The 21,627-nt window shown below is 43.5% G+C and overlaps 1 long non-coding RNA gene across 1 annotated transcript; it reads left to right on the top strand.

Annotated features, from left to right (window-relative positions):
* Positions 1–13,503: 13,503 nt before the first annotated feature.
* LOC102408102 lies at positions 13,504–15,590 on the top strand. The gene is made up of 3 exons (XR_006640649.1): positions 13,504–13,572; positions 14,209–14,407; positions 15,380–15,590. It is a non-coding gene; the product is annotated as an uncharacterized LOC102408102 (long non-coding RNA).
* Positions 15,591–21,627: the final 6,037 nt, after the last annotated feature.

Here is a 21,627-nt window from a genome sequence, read left to right as displayed (position 1 = left end):
GGGCAAAGGTTCAGGGGTCGAAGTGACAAATAGATAAAACCTACTTCTGAAAGGGGAAAGGCATTATGATACCATACATATGTGAAGTTTAAAAAGATGCAACAGTTCTTATATCGATTATAGGTTCATATATTTGTAGTAAAAGGTATAACTAGGAGTGATGCATACATATGTAGCATGCAGAAAGGTGTGTATGAAAACAATAACCTCATTTATGACAGTGGTTAAATCTTATTCAATAGAGGGAGATTTCAACTGGGGAGAGGTATAATGGGTTTAAATTTTATTTGTAATCTTTTGTTTTTAAGATGAGCGATGGTTGCATGCATGTAGTAATCTCTGTACCTTGGTCTAGGTCTGAAATATCTCCTCATCTAAAGAAAATTGAAAGGAGAAATGGGCCTAATATCTGGAACTTACTGAAGGAAAACTGTAAAGTGCTATTTGAGCAGAGTAGCGAGGATCAGAGGAGAGAACCAGGGGTTTGGGGTAGAAGGCCTTATTTCTGTATTTAGTTCAGGCCACTTGAATGCTCGCTAGTTAGCAGCAATACCTTTTCCTATTTTCTGTGCTAGTTCATCTCATATCCTTGAGTATATTAACATTATTTATTAATGTTTCTCCCCGACTCCCTCAAGTGTGAGCTTCGGAAATTACAGGCTTCTATGCGTCTCTTCTAAAGCATTGTGGTTTCTTCTTCATAGGTGCTTCATAAAGGTTTGTTAAAGTGAAGTTAGTATAAGGTATCCACAACCCTTGTCCATGACTGTGGTTTTGTCATTTAAAAATGTATTATCACAGAGTATTACTTATGGCTAGAACAAAGAAAAAAGGCACAAGACCTTTTTTCATTGTTGCTTAATGAAATAACAGTCCAAGTAGAAATTTATCCATGTAGTGTCACTTGGACTGCAAGGAGATCCAACCAGTCCATTCTGTAGGAGATCAGCCCTGGGATTTCTTTGGAAGGAATGATGCTAAAGCTGAAACTGCAGTACTTTGGCCACCTCATGCGAAGAGTTGACTCATTGGAAAAGACTCATGCTGGAAGGGATTGGGGGCAAGAGGAGAAGGGGACGACAGAGGATGAGATGGCTGGATTGCATCACTGACCCAATGGACATGAGTCTGAGTGAACTCCGGGAGTTGGTGATGGACAGGGAGGCCTGGCGTGCTGCGATTCATGGGGTCGCAAAGAGTCGGACATGACTGAGCGACTGATCTGGTCTGATCTGATCTGAGTGTCACTTGAAAGACTTCAGATTGGTTGTTTGGCTCATGCCATGCTAGGAGTGTGTGTGTGTGTGTGTATTTCTGTGTTAATATAGTTAATGTAATGTAATTCAATCGTGTCCAACTCTTTGCAACCTTGTGGAATGTAGGCCTCCAGGCTCCTCTGTCCATAGGAGTGTCTCACTGGCGCAGTGAGAATACTGGAATGAGTTGGCATTTCCTCTTGAAGGGGGTCTTCCCGAGCCAGGGATTGAACCTGCATCTCATGGGTCTCCTGCATTGCAGGCAATTGCTTAACACTGAGCCACCCATGTATAGCCATAGTTAATACGAAAGGCCCTTCTGTGGGCTTAAGAATTTTTGGAGGTTCACTAGAAACAAAAAACACCTCCTTTTGAGATAAGCCTTTTTTGGTGCATACTCTTGAGTCCATGTCCCTGCCTCTCATTATGGTCCAGGTACCTAGGGCCCTGAATTTACTCCCCAAGTGGCCCCATGTCCCCAGCCCCAAGAGGCATGTGTGTGCCTCTTCACTGAGTCTGTGCTTCTGAGGGTTGAGTGGCACAGTCAGTGCTATACTCTCAGGACTGAGAGAAATCTAAGAGGTGGTGGCTTTGTATACAGGCCACAGGACAAGTGGGCCACATTATCCACATAGATGTACGTGACGCCTCTCATGGTGAGGGAGGAACCTCAGCCTTGCTCCACTGAAGGTTGCTGAAGCTCTAACATGTCAGGCTTCTCTGGGTCTCTGAGAGATGGTCCCTAAATCAGGTCAGGGACAAACCCTTTCCTGTTACTCTGGGTGTTTGTGGGTTTCCCTATTTTCACATGTATTGAATATATTCTCGCTGAGTCCTTCAGCCTTGAAAATTTGGGGCTTCTTTAGGATAAGACCTGTCTTGTACCTATCTGCCTCAGCCAGGAAAGGTTAGGGTGTTTTGATCTTTTCCTTGGTTATGGCTCCATCTTCTGAAAGGATGTGATCCAAAACTCTCCTTTATTCCACTACCTGGGAGATTACCACTGGGAGAAACAGAAAGGGGTATGGGGGGTGCCAGAGATGGAAATGGTTTTCTGTTACCACTTAGGGATAGTTTAATGATACTACAGTTAGTGATGAAGAATCACTGTACTCTAAGCTCCCTATTTTCAGATGCTTGTAACTGCAAGGAATACAAAGGAGTACACATACAAAACTCTTAACATGGCAGGGCTCTTGGAAAATGATGTTTTGTGAAATGTGGTATTATTAAGTCCTCTGTGATATGAATCACATAGTATTATAGCATAGGTTTTGAGGCATGAAATTTACATTTCTTAGAAGTCTAAGCAATGGTTTATGTGCGCTTAGATGAGGAATTGATCTCATCACCAAATCCATGAAGAAAATCAGTTTAAAACTATTCCAAGAGGCACCTAAAACTTAGCTCTTTTTCTCTCCCTCTCATTCAATTTGTTATGTACTCCAGGGCCTTTATTTCCATTTCCCACCATATTTTAGTCCCCATCAGTTCCTTATCAATTATGAACTATTTCGTATATACAGAAGATAATACAGCATATATGTAAGGTATATCATAATAATATAAAACCCTGTTTACCCATCACACAGCTTGAAAATTAGGACATAGCCAATGCTTTTGAATCCTACCTGTGCCCTCCATGATTCACTTTCTCATTCCTTCCCAGAGGTAACAACTATCTTGAACTTTATTAATAATTCACTTATTTATACATTCACTGCATGGACATGTTCCTTCAAATTACATTATTTCTTGTCCATTTTGGAGTGTATGCAAATATAATTATCCTAGATGTATTACTTGTGTTTCTCCCCTCCCCCATCACCCTGTGTTGGTGAGATTTATGTATATTGATGTGTACAACTTATAAGTCAGTTTTCATTGCTGTACAGTTATCCATCATATGAAAATCCCACAATGTGTCTATTTCCTGTTTGTGCACACATGGGTTGTTTTCATTTTTATCTTTTTGCAAATCATTGTGCAGTGGACTTTCTCATTCATATTCCCTGATGCCCATCCATGAGAGTTTCTCTCGATTCTCAGTTGAGGGCAATTTTATACACAATGCCCCCCAACCAAGGAACATTTGATAATGTCTGGAAACATTTTTGGTCGTCATAACCGAGGATGTGCTGCTGGCACCTAGTGGGTAGAGGCCAGAGACACTGCTCAGTACCCTACAATGGACAGGACAGTCCACAATGCAGAATTGTGTCTTCCAAAATGTCAACAGTTGAGAAGCCCTGATCTCCAGTACATTCATAGACATGAAACTCCTGGATCATAGTGTGTGCCCAAGTTCTGTTGCAGGGCAAAGCCAGTTCTGACCCCATGCTGGAACTGTTCCTTTGACTTGTTTTTCATTGCTTTTGTTCTAGTCATACACAATGGCTGCCTCAGAGAATCCTGCCCCTCTGCCTAACTGTTAAACTAAACTGCTTTTGTTCAAGACCCTATCCACATGTGGATGACTGAAAGGAAGAAGTTCAACATCTCCTTCCCGAGGCCTGCCATTCTAAGAGATATTGACAACATTTATGGGCTTTTCACTTTGTTTCCTCACCTCCTCCCACCTGATCTATAAAGGAATCTTGTATCCAGACCCTGATAAGATGGTTATTTTGAGACATTAGTCAGCCATCTGATAGGTCGGATGGCTTTCCAGATAAAATCGCATTCCTTGCCTCAACACCTTATCTCTGATTCGTTAGCCCATCGTGCAGGGAGCAGAGCAAGCTTGGGCTCAGGAACAGTTCAACTGTACCTGTTGTTGATTAGTCGTTAAGTCATGTCCGACTCTTTTGTGACCCCCATATACTGTAGCCTGCAAGGCTCCCCTGATCATGGAATTTCCCAGGCAAGAATACTGGAGTGGGTTGCCATTTCCTTCTCCAGGGGATCTTCCTGGCCCAGGGATCAAACTTGCATGTCCTGCATTGGCAGGTGGCTTCTTTACTGCTGAGCCAGCAGGGAAGCCCCTCAACTTTACTAGGTAATCTCAAGTATCTTTCAAAATGATTGTACCGGTTTATATTCCCAATAGCAGGAAATGAGAATTCTACTTGCTCCACATTCTTGCCTACTTAGAGCATAATTACTGTCATTATCTTTTTTAAGTCGTAAGATTTTTGTTTTGTTTTTAATATTTATTTGACTGCGTTGGGTCTTGGTTGTGGCAGGTGGGATCTTTGTTCCAGTGCGCGTTGTGGCACGTGGGCTCAGTAGTTGCAGCTCTCTAGTTGTGAGACGTGGGCTTAGCTGCTCAGCAGCATGTGGGATCTTAATTCCCTGTGTGCATGTCTGATTAGTCATTCAGTTGTGTCTGACTCTTTGAGACCCATTGGACTGTAGTCCTCCAGGCTCCTAAATCCCCAAATATTGGGATTCTCCAGGCAATAATACTGGAGTGGGTTGCCATGCTCTCCTCCAGGAGATCTTCCTGACCCAGGGCTCGAAGCTGCATCTCCTGTGTCTCCTGCACTGAAGGAGGATTCTTTTTACCCACTCACTAGCTGTTGGGAAAGCCCCTTAGTTCCCTGACCAGTGACCAAACCTGCTTTTCCTGCATTGCCAGGCAGGTTCTTAACCATCAACAACCAGGGAAGTCCCAACAATATATACTATATGAGGCCATTGTTAAGGGCCGCCCTGGTGGCTTAGATGGTAAAGAATCTGCTTGCAGTGCAGGAGACCTGGGTTCAATCTCTGTGTCAGTCTGTCCTCTGGAGAAGGGAATGGCTAACCACTCCCGCATTCTTGGGGCTTCCTTGCTGGCTCCGATGGTAAAGAATCTGCCTGCGATGCAGGAGATCTGGCTTTGATCCCTGGGTCAGGGAGAACCACTGGAGAAGGGAATAGCAACCTCACTCCAGGATTCTTGCCTGGAGAATTTACAAAATTTAAAACTGGCCTGCATAAATAGATGATACGAGTATACAAAACAGCTGGGGGTATGAAGAAAAAGAATGAGAGACTTGTGGGAGGTGGTCATTTTTATTTAACTCAGGTATTTACAAGTTAAAGAACTCTTTTCCTGAATAATACCACATAACTGGCATAATCAGGAGGGTGGGAAGCGAGGAAGCCACTGGACTACTCTGTTTCTGCTGAGACCATCACAGATTTTGGCTGCGAGACCACACTGACTCCTTCTCCATCTATACAGTCAAAGTAGATGTCTCATGCCTTGCCTTTTGATACCCACAAAGCGAGGAACTGTTCCCCGGGACCTCTATGGTCACTGATGCAAAAGAAGTGAAATTTTATGAGCCCACACTCACTAACAGAAAACAGAAACCACAGGAGAATCACGGAATACACCTCATTCTCCTTCCAAGTCTCACGGGTGTTTCTTATCTACTTGGAAGAAGCTTATAGTCATGGAATCTAGGCCATCCAGGCAAGACGTCAGGAAAGGGAGACTTGGTTTCCAACTTCTATCAAGACTTACCTGGTGTAATTGGGATTGGGATGGAGTCAGGTGAGCTAATCTATGACATTTGCCACAGGATGTAAAACTGAAGGTGGAGATGCCAGTTTGGAGGCCATGGTAGTAGTCCACCTGAGAGATGATGGTGTCTTGGATCAGGGTGACAAAAGCAAAGGTAGTTAGGAAGTGGTTGGATTTACATTTTACTCAGAAAACAGGACTCGCCTGTACATTATGGCAGGGTTGAGGGAAAGATAAAAAAAGCCTGAGGATCAATACTTCCTTTCACTCCTGTCCTAGACATCCAGTTTTCTTTGCAAACCCTCAAGCCTGGTCTAGGAGCCCCTCTGATGTATATCACCATATCATGTGTTTGGGAATTCCTTGTTTCATCATCTGTATTTCTACTACACAGTCATATCCCCAGGGGTCGATGTATGTGTGGCTGTGCATGGCACAGTGGCTGGCATGGTGCTCTCTCAATAAATACTGTTATAATGATGAATGAAGGAATGCTGGATCACTATGAGTTCATCAGCTCAGTGATGGTGAATTTCTCTGTATTAAGGGGCCCTATGACTCCTTGCTTATTTCCAGTGTTGCCTGATTTGGCTACATCTTCCAGTGTGCATTGTGAACACATTTTAGTAGTCAAAAACTGAGATCCAAACCCAAGTAAGGGGCGTGCAACTGAGGCTTATTCCCACTAATTCACATTATGTTCAACTAAATTTCCCTTTTGCTCTCCATGAGAGTGATTGCCCTAAGCCCCCTTATCCCTCATTATAGTAAATCAGAACCCCAGAGAAAATTATTTTTCTTTTGTCCTGTGCTCCATTGCGAAGAAGACCATGTCCACATGAATATCTAGACAAAGCTGCTGACAGAAAGGTATAACTCCTGAAGTTGCTGCTATAGGAAAGACTTGAGAGTCTCATTGAAAAGGAAAGCAGAAACATTAACTTGATATGGACTAAGAGCTTTGAATAATGTTATATGTGTAAGCATTTAAATTCTGTGATGACAATAAAACACTAAGTCTAGTCATTCAAAATTGTAAAGTAAGGCAATAAGCTGGTTCCATGTAACTTAAGGGTTTACCACCCCTACTGGGTAAGCCAGAAACTACACTTCAGGTCTCCCAAAGAAAAGCCATCATCAACGATCAGTTGCTTTGTACACTGCCACTTTTAAATTAACAGGATAGCAGCTCGTGTAAAATGAATTTATTGTGATTCAGTGAGTGTAGTAGTTTGTATATATATTAAGCCCCTACATATGAATGAGTTCCATTCTGAGAGTGCTTTCAGAAGTCCAATGTATTTGTTAAGTTCAACAAAGTTAACCTAGATGCACAATTAAGACAATCAGCTATATAGTACTGTATTGTAATAGATTTATAATACTTTACACATGCTGCCGCTAAGTCGCTTCAGTCGTGTCCGACTCTCAACCCCACAGATGGCAACCCACCCGGCTCCCCTGTCCCTGGGATTCTCCAGGCAAGAACACTGGAGTGGGTTGCCATTTCCTTCTCCATTACACATGACTAATACATAAACAAACAAACACAGAAAACAATGAAAACATTTTTAATCTTAGAGTACACTACCTTGAAAAGTATACTAGTACAGTATAACAGGGGCTGGCATTGAATGAACAGGCAAGAAGAGGTACTGACTGGAGGAGGGAAAGGAAGTGGGAGATGGTATGGCTGGAAGATTGCCAGCCATAGGAGATGGAGAGAAAGCTGCAATTTTTGCATCTTTGAAAGCTCACAACTTGAAGATTCGCACATGGGAACTTACTGTATTCCTTGGGGCTCTAAAGCCTTCCTGGAGCCTGTGTCAGAAAGAGCCTTTTCTGATCTCCTGGATTCCAGGAGCTTCTGATTGAGGCAGACACATTTGGAACATATCCTAGGCCCTAACTCCCCCTGGACTGCATTTTCCAACCCTTCTGTACACCGCACCCTCCCCTCAGTCAGAGTTACAAAACTCATCTCAGGAACTATGGATAAGGTCAGGTGGCTCCCATGACCTATGTTTTGTCTTCTATTTGGCTTCAGTGATGCATATTTTTCCTTCTCATATGTCCTATCAACTGGCCAGAAGAAAAAGCACACTTAACTCCAGAGTATCTTCCATTTTTTGAGCATTGATTGTATATTTGGGAATAATAATTTCAGTGCTTTACATGAATTAACTCATTGTATCCTACATGGAAGTCTTATTACTATCTTACTCTAGAGATGAGGAAACTGAGGCAAAGCAAAGCTGTGTGAGTTGCCTAAGATTCCACAGCTAGCGAGTGGCACAAGTGAAATTCAAACCCAGCCAGTCTCGCTTCAGAGTCTAAGCTCTGACTTCTACTACATCATCTCCCCTCCTGGATGGAAAATGTGAGGAATAATACCTATCTTAGAGAGCTGAAGTGAGAATTAAGTGATTACTATTAATTCTGTGAAGGAGGGTGGCCACTTTCTGATCAGTGGGCTGGGACAGAGAGTATACTTTGTAATGAAGATCCACACACAATCCTCAGACCAAAATAACCATTTTTGTTTATTTTTAATACATTTAAAGTGAAGTTCTACACGAGCAAGGTATCATATTAGTTCATTTCATTGGAAAGAAGCTCTCTGATCTTCGAATATGTTTGCATCAAGAAGAACACAAGTAGCGTCATTCTACTTCAATAACTACACTAGTCTTGGACTGTGTGGATCACAACAAACTGTGGAAAACTCTTAAAGAGATGGGAATATCAGACCACTTTAGCTGCCTCCTGAGAAATGTGTATGGAGGTCAAGAAGCAACAGTTAGAACCGGACATGGAACAGTGGACTGGTTCCAAATTGGGAAAGGAGTGTGTCAAGGCTGTAAATTGTCACCTTGCTTATTTAACTTATGTGCAGAGTATATCACATGAAATTCCGGGCTGGATGGAGATCAAGCTGGAATCAAAATTGCTGGGAGAAATATCAATAACCTGAGATAGGCAGATGACACCACACTTACGGCAGAATGCAAAGTGGAACTGAAGAGCCTCTTGATGAAAGTGAAAGAGGAGAGTGAAAAAGTTGGCTTAGAATTCAACACTCAAAAAACGAAGATCATGGCATTTGGTCCCATCACTTAATGGCAAATAGATGGGGAAACAATGGAAACGGTGACAGATTTATTTTCTTGGGCCCCAGAATCACTGCAGATGGTGACTGCAGCCATGAAATTAAAAGATGCTTGCTCCTTGGGAGAAAAGCTATGACAAACCTAGACAGTGAATTAAAATGCTGAGACATTACTTTGATGACAAAAGTCCATATAGTCAAAGTTTTTCCAATAGTGATGTATGGATGTGAGAGTTGGACCCTAAAGGAGGCTGAGAGCCAAAGAATCGATGCATTCAAACTGCAGTGTTGGAGAACACTCTTGAGAGTCCCCTGGACTGCAAGGAAATCAAACCAGTCAATGCTAAAGGAAATCAACCCTGAATGTTCACTGGAAGCACTGATGCTGAACCTGCAGCCCCAATATTTTGGCCACCTGATGCGAAGAGCCAACTCATTGGAATAGACTCTGATGTTGGGAAAGATAGAAGGCAGGCAGAGAAGGGGACAACAGAGGATGACACAGTTGGATGGCATCACCAACACTATGGACATGAGTTTGAGCAAACTCTGAGAGATGGTGAAGGAAAGGGAAGCCTGGTGTGCTGCAATCCATGGGATTGCAAAAAGTCAGACACAACTGAGCGGCAGAACAACTGAACAACAGCAAGTCACTGTAAAAAAGAGTCTGAAAGCTCCTGAAAAAGGGAAAAGCCTTATGGTTGTCTCATCAATTCCACTATTAGCTATATAAGCCAAAGAATTAGAAGTATTTGTTCAAACAAAAGGTAACAAAAAGTTCTATCCCCATGTTCATAGCAGCCCGAACTGAAATGGGAACCCAAATGGGAAACATCACAAGGATCCACCAACTTGTCCTCAACTTGTTTCACATTCATAAACAAAAGTGACCCTCTGTACAAAGGCATAGCATTCAGCTGTAAAAAGGAATGAGAGAGGCCAGACACAAAAGGTCACATATTGTAGGATTTTGTTTCTCTCAGCTATCTAGAAAATGTAAGTTCATAGAGGTAAACAGAAGATTAGTAGTTATCAGAGCCTGGTTGCAGTGAGGGGGAAATGGAAAAGGACTGATTACTGGCATGGGGTTTCCTTTAGGAGTGATGATTTATTTAGGGACAACAGAGAGAATGGCTGAGAAGCATTGTGAACGTACTAAATGCCTGTGACATTCACCACAATAGTGCAATCATATTTTTAAACATAAAAAGCGCTTATTGGCTTAAGACTTCTGCAAATAGACTGGGAATTGACTGCAACAAATGCTGGGCTTCCTTTGGGGCTCAGCTGGTAAAGAATCCTCCTGCAATGTGGGAGACCTGGGTCTGATCCCTGGATTTGGAAGATCCACTGGAGAAGGGAATGGCTACCCACTCCAGTACTCTAGCCCGGAGAATTCCATGGACTGTGTAGTCCATGGGGTCGCAGACAGTCGGACATGACGTGACTGAGGGACTTTCACTTTCACTTTTCAGCAAATGCTGAAATGCATGCTTTAGGAAAACGCTTTGAACATAATACCGGGGAACAAAATAGAGGAATACTTGAAGATATCACTAAATTTTTAAAAGATGCCCCTATAGGGTTAAGGGAGCTACTGAAGAGAGCCAATAGATGTATTTGCCTCAAGAATGTTATGATTGTGGTGTTTCAGTGCTCCAGATGATAGCAGCCACGCTCCTAAAATATCCCCTAGTGGGCATAGGCACTCGGACATATGGCTCATAAAGTTAAATTGAGTCTTTGTCACTTAGAAATGGGCTTGACAGCTTGGGACCCAATGGACTATCCCCATTGAAAATATTGAGTATGAGCTAGGTAAAAGAAAACAAGGCCGGTATAAGGGGTGAAATCTATAATGCATAAGCTCTATATAGGGCAAGGTTGATTATCTTCACTGTGTCTCCTACTAAAGGCCATAACTCCCAAATACCATCACCTGGGAGATGGAGTGGGTAAACACTTAATATATGAATTTGGGAGGGGGTGTCACTGTTTAGTGTACAGCAGGTGATTAGCCCAGTCATGAAAAGTGCAGAGTGCTTTTCAGCAGACTGCTTTTCATGCAGACCTAAAGCATGCATTTCAGCATTTGCTGAAAAGTGAAAGTGAAAGTCCCTCAGTCACGTCATGTCCGACTGTCTGCGACCCCATGGACTACACAGTCCATGGAATTCTCCGGGCTAGAGTACTGGAGTGGGTAGCCATTCCCTTCTCCAGTGGATCTTCCAAATCCAGGGATCAGACCCAGGTCTCCCACATTGCAGGAGGATTCTTCACTTCTCGGAGCCTTGAAGTGAATTGGGGAGCCCTGATGAATCCCTTTTCAGCTCCTATTTTTACTCCTTCCACTCTGCAGTCTCCATTCTCGAGGCATCCATGTCAACTTTTATGTTTTATTCTAAGTAACTTTAGCAACATTAAAACCTCCAAATTCTCTTTCTCTCTCTCACAGGAGGTTGAAACAGTTGTTCATATGTGATCTATGCACTTTATCTTTTTTCTTTATATTTACATATATATATATATAGAAAATAAATAAATAAATATATATATGTATGTGTATATGTGTGTGTGTGTGTGTGTATATATATATATATATATATATATATACACACACTATTGATGTATATTGACTTACAAAGTTCCAGGTACACAGCAAGGTGATTAAATTATACATATATACATATATTATTTTTCAGTTTATTTTCCATTATAGGTATATCAGGAGATTGACAAAGGGACTACAGTTCCCAGTGCTATATAGTAAAACTTTGTTGGTTGTTGCACACCTTTTTTTAAAATTATAAATCTAGCATTCTATTTATACTAAGTCAAACAAGTGGAATCAAAATGTCATAAATTTTTTAGTTAGGCAAACATTAATAAGTTTTCTAAAATATATATTATACGTACTAGTGAGTAGCTATTATTCACTTAATACCATTGTACCATGAGTGGTCAACACAAAAGTAGGAGAGTTCTATACCACCAAAGCTACCATTTAATAGAAAAACCTGACACATATCAGAATTATCTTAGAATTTTTTGAAAAATGCCAAGGTATTGCTTTTATTCTCCAAAGCTACAGCTATGTTGCTAATGAGCAGCCATGCTTAAAATCAACTGGACCAAAGGATGACCTTTTAGTTTTATGTAGTTTGTTTCATTTTTTCTATTCAGTGCTCCCGTTTAATTCAGTTTATGTTTTCCAATTTCCCCATCTCTTACCTTTGATGTTCTTTCTCAAGGCTTTATGAACTTTTTAAAATAAGTGTATCTCTGATGACTTGAGCTGACACATGGTGGCAACTGGGGACCACACCCAGCTTCCCATACCCCAGGGTGCCGCCTATAGGGACATTGCCATTTCCTTTTTGCAATGGTGCAATGTAAAGGACAGAGAAGGCAATGGCACCCCACTCCACTACTCTTGCCTGGAAAATCCCATGGACGGATGAGCCTGGTAAGCTGCAGTCCATGGGTCGCTAGGAGTCGGACACGACGGAGCGACTTCACTCACTTTTCACTTTCATGCATTGGAGGAGGAAATGGCAACCCACTCCAGTGCTCTTGCCTGGAGGATCCCAGGGATGGGGGAGCCTGGTGGGCTGCCGTCTATGGGGTCGCACAGAGTCGGACCCGACTGAAGCGACTTAGCAGCAACAGCAGCAGCAATGTAAAGGAAGGGACTCCTGTGGGCTCAAAGTATGACCTGATGCTGGAAGGCTTCCATGCAATGTGAAAGCCTTGATCACTCATTGGACGGCGGTCATACCAATCCTTGCCTCCTGGCAAATGAGCTTAGAGCTGGTGCTGGAGGAAGTGGTCCCCGGTTGACCTTTAAGCTCCACCTACCGTCGCCAGCCCATCAGGGTCTTTCCCGCCTTGTCCGCCGCCAGCTCAGCTTCGGTCTTGGTGGGCAGGCCTGCGGGCAACCCCCTCACCATTCCTGTTGTGGGGCCCACACCAGCAAGTCGCAGACTCCTGTTCCCTGTGCAGCTGACGTCTCTGCTGTCCCCACCCCCACCCCGCGGTCCCACTGCCAACAGCGTCTCCTCAGCGCAACACTCAGCCCGGCGGCCGCCATCTTCCCCACAGACCTCACTGCAGGACGATCACTGTCTGGCACGTCTCTCCTGCCATGTCTGCCATAGAGGAGCACTATTGGATCCCAGGTGGCCCGGAGAGAGCTGGTGGCGGGGCGGGCCGTGACCCCAGTCTCCTTGGGGTCCAAGCATCTGCTTGGGAGGGGACGGAAGGAGTCGAGGAGGCCACGGCTCTTCTGGCTTCCTTGGAGGTCTCCAGAGCCCTTCCCGGGGAGCAGGGTTGGCCACAGGCCGCAGTGGAAGAGGAATGTGGTAGAGAGCCGTTAGAGGAGGAGGAGATGGAGGAAGATGTAGAGATGCAGGAGGACGAGGAAGAGGGTGAGATTGACTTCGACTTGGAGGACGTGGAGGAGGAGGAGCACCTGTCTGGAGAGGGCGAGGAAGAGGAGGACGACAGTGAGCAGGAGGGTGCGGCAAGGGTTATAGGCCTTGGGTTCTGCGTGGAGACGTTTGGGCCCCTGTTCTGGAGTGACGTCGACTCCTTTCTACACAATTTCCATGGCAACAAGCGTGTCCTGTTCCGGCCTCCCACTGACCGCCTGATGGCCAAGGGCCGCTCCCAGCCACCCTCGAAGCCTGGAGAAGGTCCGGTGCCTCCTCAGGAGCAGGAAGACGTGGGAGAGGGAGGCAGAGTCTTGCAGGGTGAGTAGCCGGTGGAGGGCGCTCCACCCTGGGAGCTGCGGGATCCTGCGGAGGGGGTTGCTTCCTAGAAGACAGAGGGGCTGAGGCGGGCAAGTGGTGGCTGAGCCCTTGAGGGGCCATTGAGCTCAAAGGCAGGTAGGTCTCTAGCAGTCACGCAGTGGGTCAGAACTCTCAAAAACCTCCGGGCACAGTGGACAGAAGTGGAAGCCCAGTTCTGTGGACCTTCATGGTCTCGAGAAAAAGCATGCTGCCTTCTACCAACCTAGAGGCAAACAAGTGGCATCCCTCCCTTTTGGTCAACGGCTTTAACAAATGTGAATATTCTCGGTAGGAGGATCTGAGAAAATGATGACATAGCACAGGGGCACTTCAGCGATTGAAAAGTCTTTAAGCCAAACGAACATTTTTTTCCTTTTAGGTTCCAACAAACACATACAAAATAGTATCAGTATCAACTGGTTTGGATCCCTCTCTAAAGGGGCCAGAAATAATCAGAGAGATCTGTGTGCCGATCTACTGGAAAGAGGGGAAAAACGTTTGTGAGAATTGTCAATCAGCAGACATGATGGGGGGCTAGAAATGTATCCAGGTGTTATTTGTTGTTTTTTTTTATTAAACCTATTTCTCTTCTCTCAGGCCTAGACTCTGCTGCTGATTTTCAGTTGGGATATTTTCCCTGCCTAATTTTGACCCCAATGTCTGCATCATTCTGCCCTAATGATGACGGTGAGGATCATTATGAAAACACTGATGAAGAGGAAGAGGATGTACATGAAAAACCTGAAGGACTCTAAATGGATGTGGTCTCAGCAAAGAGCAGCTCTGGGTAATACAGGTATTATTGTATAGGCTTTAGTATGACATAACCATTCCTGACACATACCTGTTAAAAACAGCTTTATATTTTTTAATTTTTCTTCTGTAAATAAGAAAATTGTTGATATTTAATTTTGGAAAAGCAGTTAATTGTTAATAATGTTTTCTAGATAATGTAGGAGGCAGTGTGTTCTGAAATGTATTTCATTTATAGCCACAAGTCCTTTGTCCTGTAGCTTTAAGTCTACTACAGATGGGAAATTTACCAGACCTGGAAATGGAGACCAGTGCTTGTTTAGAGAATGGTCACCAGAAGCAGCAGCTACAGTGACTAGGCCATGCATTAGCTGGGTCATCATCACCTGGCCACAGAATTGTAGTCTCTTGTACTGGCAATGACTTTGAGAAAGCGATTCCTAACAAAGTAGTGAGATGTTAAGGGTTTCAAGAGAACTGCATTTCAGGATTAATTCACAAATATTAGTTCAATTTAGATTTTTTATTCAAAAGAAAAGGAAACTAGTCTCAGTAATATTATTGGTTGTCACTGAGTTGGTAATTAAATCTTTGTTTCGCTTTCCTCTATTCATTCATCTTTTAGTCTCTCTCACTCTTTCTTAGTTTTCATGCATGTGGATGTTTGATAAAGCCTCATCCTCATTTTACACATGTGGAAGCTGAAGGTCTGGAAATATAAGGGATTGATGATTTGTGCAAGGAACACCAGTTTTTAAGGTGGAATGACTTATTTAAATCACAGTGTGGCCTGTCAAGGAAACAGCAAGCATTTATAGTGGTGGGCAAGAGGGAGATAAGTTTTGGGTGAGCAATGAGGTGCACCCTGATCACCAAGGGTCTGGGTTACAAGAAGAAAACATTTTTGTTTTCTCCTTGTTGAGAAAATAGATGTACATAGTATTGACTCATGTTTAGAAACTCACTGCATGTTATTGAGGTACAATTGTTAACTGGCTCTTATTTCATCCTACAGTGGGAAGGCAGAGGAAGAAGCAGACAGCAAAAGAAAAGATGAATCTGTTCTTCATGGATATTCTTGTTTTCATTAGCCTGAAATACTAATTTTGTTTCAAAGTTTCAACGCCCCAAAATGATATTAACTATTGACATCTGACTTTACTCTTGCCTTTTACAGAAAATTGATAGTATTGTTCACATTGGAAATAAAGCTTGTTTGAAATTAATTCTCCCTTAGCCCAGTCAAGTTGACACGAAAATTAACCATCATAATTCCTGTGGAGAATACTCACCCTGTACATTGCCCATGAGATGACATACTTACAGGATGATGACCTTCCCCGTATAACAAAGACAATTTGAACAAGTCCTAGGTGTCAGGGTGCTCTAACAAACACATTTGTTAACAAATGTATTTTCTTAATTAAGAATGAAATGGATAACATGTTTATAAAGTAGTCTTTCAAGGTAAGTTAGAGAAAAAGGTATTCTAAAGGCCAGTGACTAGAGGCCCATCCCTTTGTCTCAATTTATTCTGCTCCTGCCCAAGGTCAAGATTGATTATCTCTAACTTGGATCATTAACAGCCTCATTCTCTCTGATTTTCTGCACTTTCACTATGATGTGTCTAGGAGTGAATTTTTGTTTTTTATCCTGCCTAGAACTCACTGAGCGTTTAGAATCGGTGCATTTCACTTGCTCTGAAAAATCCTTGGCCATCATTTTCTTCCCCATTTCTCTCTCCTGTCTTTCTGGGATTTGAATTAAACATATACTGTGTATCTCTTATCCTACTGTTTTTCATATTAATTTATTTCTCTAGGCAGAATTCTGGATGATTTCTTCTACTCTATCTTCCAATTCAATAATTGTCTTAGGTTTATTTTTCTTGATTACATTTATCACGATCTAATGGTTATGCCAAGTTTTATTTATTTATTTATTTATTTTTTGCTGAGCTTCATGGCTTGTGGGATCTTCCTTTCTCGACCAGGGATTAAAACCAAGCCACTGCAAAGCACAGTGAACGCATGAGTCCTAATGGCTGGAGACCAAGAGAATTCAGTCTCTGCTGCTTTTTATGATTTTCTGTTCCCTGAAGATATTTTAAAACATACTTTTTAATTTTTTGAAATATGGGCCATAGTGATTATACTCTACTCTTCATTCTGGCTGTCACTTACAACATATGTTTTTTTCCTTCTGTGCCTACATAAGGTACAGGGCTTGAAGTTCCTTGGATCACTACAGTGATGTATATCCAGGCTGCAATTTATTCCAGTGCTTGTTACTTGTGGTTCACTATTACCTGAAAGGGGTAGTCACTTATTTTCAGCTTAAAGTGGTGGCAGAGCTCATCAGACCTACTCATTGGAGCTGTGGGATTTGACTTTAATTTTCTTTTCCCATGAGGCCACCAAAACCACAGATCAGTTCCATAATTCTTTCTTCTAGATTCAGCTAATGCCCTCAGGAAAAACTGGCTCTGAGTGCTGGGCTTTCCTATTTGGGTTCTTGTCTTCTTGAAGAGTTTAGTCTCATAGTTTCTTAGTGCTTAACAAAGATACTTTCTTTATACATTTCATCCAGTAATTTTTAGTTGTCCTCATTGGGGTGGTTAGTCCAAATTACTAAGCCTGCCATTACTGTAAGCAGAGGTGTTCACCACCCTCCTAACTTCTCTCCTTGTCACCAATCTCTCTTTCTTCCAGTTTCTCCTCTAGAAAGTAACTGAAAGTTTCTTCCTGATGGTGTTATTTTCCTGCACAAATCCTCCAAAAGCTTGCTGCTAAATGTAAATTAGAAATCAAATTCCTCAGTTTGGACAAGCAGATCGAAAATGCTCTTTCTGAGAAAGTACTGTATAGCGCAGGGAACTCTGCTCAATACACTGTGGTGACCGAAATGGAAAGGAATTCTAAAATAGAGGGGTAACTGATTCACTTTGTTATACAGCAGAAGCGGCTATAACATTGTAAAGCAACTCTACTCCAATAAAAATTAACTTAAAAATAAAAGAAGAGATGTGGATGGAAAGTGGAGTATGTGGAGTAGATTATGGAGAGAAAACATGAAGAAACGTTCTCTGCCAGTTACTGAGAAGTCTGAAATTTTTAAAGTAAGAAAATGATGTGATTTTATTTGGATTTAGACATGGCACTTTACTGGCAGTATGGAAATTGTGTAAGTGTCATAAATAGAATGTCTGCATCCCCCCAAAATCTGTATGTTGACATCTTAATTCCCAAGGCAATGGTATTAGACGGTGGAGTGTATGGGAGGGGCCTAGGTCATAAGGGTGGAGTCCTCACGAATGTGATTAGCGCCTTATTTAAGAGGGTCCAGAGAGATACTCTGCCCCTTCTGCCAAGTGAGGACATAGTGAAAAGTTGGCATTTAAGATCCAGGAAGTGGACTTCAGGAGACACCAAATCTACTGGTGCCTTGATCTTGGATAAACCGGCTTCTAGGACTGTGAAAAATAAATGTTTGCTGTTTATAAAATAAAGCATTCTTTCTTAGCTTCATTTATTCACTGAGTAGGTATTTTCTGTGCACTGAATGTGTGGCCCTCACTAGGCCAGATGCTTCCTGTTCTTTTGCTTCTTACTTCATTTACCTCTTGTCTTACCTCCCAATGCACCTTATACTTTAGCAAAACTGAAATACTCATTGTCATGTGACAGAGCTGGGTCAGATAACAGATAGGCTAACTCCTAGGTCAGTGATATTTCCTCTACCTCAAAATACGATATTCATGTCTAAGTCATAATACATATTCATGTTTAAGTCCATTCAATCTAGATATCTGTGTACATTCTAATAAATGACCAAGACAAAAACTCAAAAAGCACAAAGTGCCTTTCTCATATTCCTTACTGTCTTTTGGAATCTTGCTCATATATATCTGGGATGTAAGCTCTGGAAAGAAATTCATTTTTGCCATCAAGCTTTTGGTAATTTCCATAGTCACAAGGGGGTCTTCCTTGGTGGCCCGGTGGTAAAGAACCCACCTGCCAATGGAGGAGACACGGGTTCGATCCCTGGGCTGGAAAGATCCCCTGAAGAAGGAAATGGCAGCCCACTCCAGTATTTTGCCTGGGAAATCTTAGGGACAGAGAAGACTACAGTGGGGTCCCGAGAGTCAGACACAACTTAGTAAGTAAACTAAAACAGTAAAACTGTGAGGCTTTTCTGTCTACATGTTGGGGCCAGGATGCTGGAGCATTAGAGTGGCCTGCTCTCCAGGGGCTAACTGCCTTGAAGATCTGATACACTGACTTTTGCCTCCTTCCCCTTCTATGATGCCAGCCAAGAAGCCTCACGTCAACTTTGCACCCCTTAGCTATGGGAGGGGGGCACTCCAGGTGCCCAATTTCTGTCCTGATGACCCTCCAGAGCCCTATCATAAAACTCATTGACTGAACCTCTTCTACCCTTTCCAGAAGAGAGGCACTTGGGTTGCCTGGAAGCCCAAGGATCTCAGAACGATCCCCAGTCAACTATCTTCTGATCCCTCGAAGTTGTCTAGAGCTTTCAGAATTCAACATGGACAGTCCATTTACTCCTTTCACAATGAAAAGCAAACTCTTGGGCATGTGCTGTTTGAAGAGAAAAGCAGATTTTGCATTTTTGCAGAGGGAAGGTGCAGGGTGGGGTGCCCCACTGCTGCGAACACGCAGCCCAGTTCTCCAGCCTTCCAGGGTGCTAGAGCTGACCCAGGAATGACCGCAGTGACCAGAATGAGCAGAGGGCTAGGTGGTGCCCAAGCCGTAATAGCAGGCAGAATCGCATGTCTTTTTGAATGGCTCCTGGCATCTGTGGAATTTGCTAACCTGGCGATGCCATCGGGGTGGGCAGAGCCAGGTGCGTGCCAGGCTTCCTGAAGGCTCCCTGGCAGGCAAAAGTGCTTCAAAGGCTATGCACTCCAAAGCAAAGGGATTCGTCCTTGGCGTGCTTCGTGGAGTGGAGCTCCTGGGCTGCTGATCTTGCCGCTCTCAGCCTCAGGGTCACTGATCATCCCCACCTTCCCTAAGGTAAGATGGGCTCACCCTAAAGGCTGGCTCTTAGAGGAAAAACAAGCTCTACTCCCCCGCACCCACCCACCCCCTCCACTCCCTCCACCTCGTAGATTACGGGTTCACCCTGTCGTCTGTCTTCCTCCAGGTCCACAGCTGTCTGCAGTGTTCTCCAACTAGGAACTATGGCGTCCAGAGGTGCTGCGAGTCGTCGTATTCCTACTGCTCCACAGGATCCTGCTCTTGAAGGGCAACAACTGCAATACCACCTGGAAACTCCAGTTTGACGTCCAGCCCAGCCTCCTCTGATGTTCCTGACGTCATTCTCGACTTTTTTAATTGGTAAGCGGAAGTCGCCAAGCTGCCAGGAACTGGGAGTGCGGTGGATGAATGGACAAACTTTTAGAAGGAGACGGCTGGGGGAGATGGCCTGTGCTTTTAAACCCTTGCCCATGCACCCTGCCTACTGGCCAGTTCCTAGAGGAATTGGTGATGAAGGTGGGGACGTGCAGTTTAGATGGAGCCCCCTTGCTCTAGTGCCTGTGTTACTGTGGTAGCTAACAGCGCCCCGGCCATGGGGGTTGGGGAACTGCCATCCCAGGGTCGGCCCATCCATGTCCAGGGACTGAGTTCTCCTCAGTCATGTGTACTGGCCTCTGTGTTTATGTGTGTGTGTGCGTTTGTGCGTGTAAGCAGGGAGCGGCCAGTTGTGAGATGATGGCTAAAAATAATATTTTGCACTGAGTTGACATGTGGTATATTTGAGAGAGCCTTGAATGGCCTACTCTCAAGTTTCTGTCCCCGCTCTGCTCCACCAGATAGGGTCCTGTAGCAACAAACCTCCATGTTGAATGCACCAGATGCATTCCCGCTTAATATCGCTGTATAGTGTTTCCTTGTCAGGTTTCTTGTTGACTCAAAGAAGCCAATCACATCCTTGCTCAGGAACCAGGGGCTACCTCACCCTCCAAATACTGCAAATCCCTCTTCCCACAGACCCTTTTGCTTCACTCTGTTCCAGAAGGCAACTCCCATATGTCCTACATGGGCCTGCGGTGTCCACCTTTCCTGGGCTTCCCGAGAAGTGAGTCACTGTGTCTCTAAACTATCCCTGTAACCACCCAGAAGGTCTGGACCACTCATGATTAGACGAGATAAAAATCCAAAGCTGTAAATTTGCACTGCTAGGAGTGTGAAATATTCTGAGGGGATTTGTACAGAGAGAAAAGACAAAAAAAAAAAAAAAAATCCATGCAACTGAAGTGGCAGCACATAGCAGAAGATGGTTTCAGTCTGTACCCCTCTGGCTTGGGAGCCCAGCAATCTTCTGCTGTGCCACTCTGTTACCTTTGTCCCTGATGTAGTAAAAGTCCTGATCATCCTAGATACAGGGAAAAATGACCATAGCACTTTTGTGACACAGTGCTGAAATGAATTCAAACCCAACTCAAGCCAGAGACTTTAAAATTTATTAAGCAACCATTGTCATAGAGGAGACCCCTAGCGCTAATGAAACTGATTTGAGGCTCTCTGAAGGAAAAAAACGCATAATTGTGAGCAGAGTAGAGAGGACACCTCCCCCATCACACACAGAAAGTTTATCCAGTGACAAACAAGCAAAAAGGATCAGAGAGAAACACATCAGAAAACTTGAATACAGAGGGAGGAATGAATTTAAATTGATGCAAAGGCCCACAGTTTAATCTGGTTGGAAATCTAGAATTTGCTAAAAGAATTTGTACCCCGGTAAGACCTTTGTCCTTGGCAGACAACTGTCTTCTCACTGTGTCCTCACATGGCCTTTTCTTTGTTCAGTGTGGGGGGAGAGAGAGAGCTCTGTGGTATCTCTTCCTCTTCTTATAAGGATGCCCCCCTATTGGGTTAGAGCTCCATGCTTATGACATCCATGTCAGCAAACACAGTCAAATAGGGGTTAATGCTTCAGCATAGACATTTTGAGAGAATAGGATTCGGTCCATAACATCTTGATATATATTTTGTGTGCCTGTGAGGCCAGTGATTCCCAGAGTTCTTTACCTCAACTGGGACAACTTTTAGGCAGTGGCCCAAGAGTTTATAAAAAATGTACAGATGGGCCCATTTGCCAGCCAGGGCATCCAGTACTAAAAGGAGGATGGGCCAATTGTGCTGACCCCATTGGTCCTGTCCTTTATCATGGGTATTGTCACTATCCATCAGTATTACTGCTTTCCATCCCTCCAGGGGATGATGGTGACAATACCAC

The sequence above is a fragment of the Bubalus bubalis genome, chromosome X (genome assembly GCF_019923935.1).
Source record: "Bubalus bubalis isolate 160015118507 breed Murrah chromosome X, NDDB_SH_1, whole genome shotgun sequence".
Lineage (NCBI taxonomy): Eukaryota > Metazoa > Chordata > Mammalia > Artiodactyla > Bovidae > Bubalus > Bubalus bubalis.
This window is presented reverse-complemented; position numbering and strand designations above follow the sequence as displayed.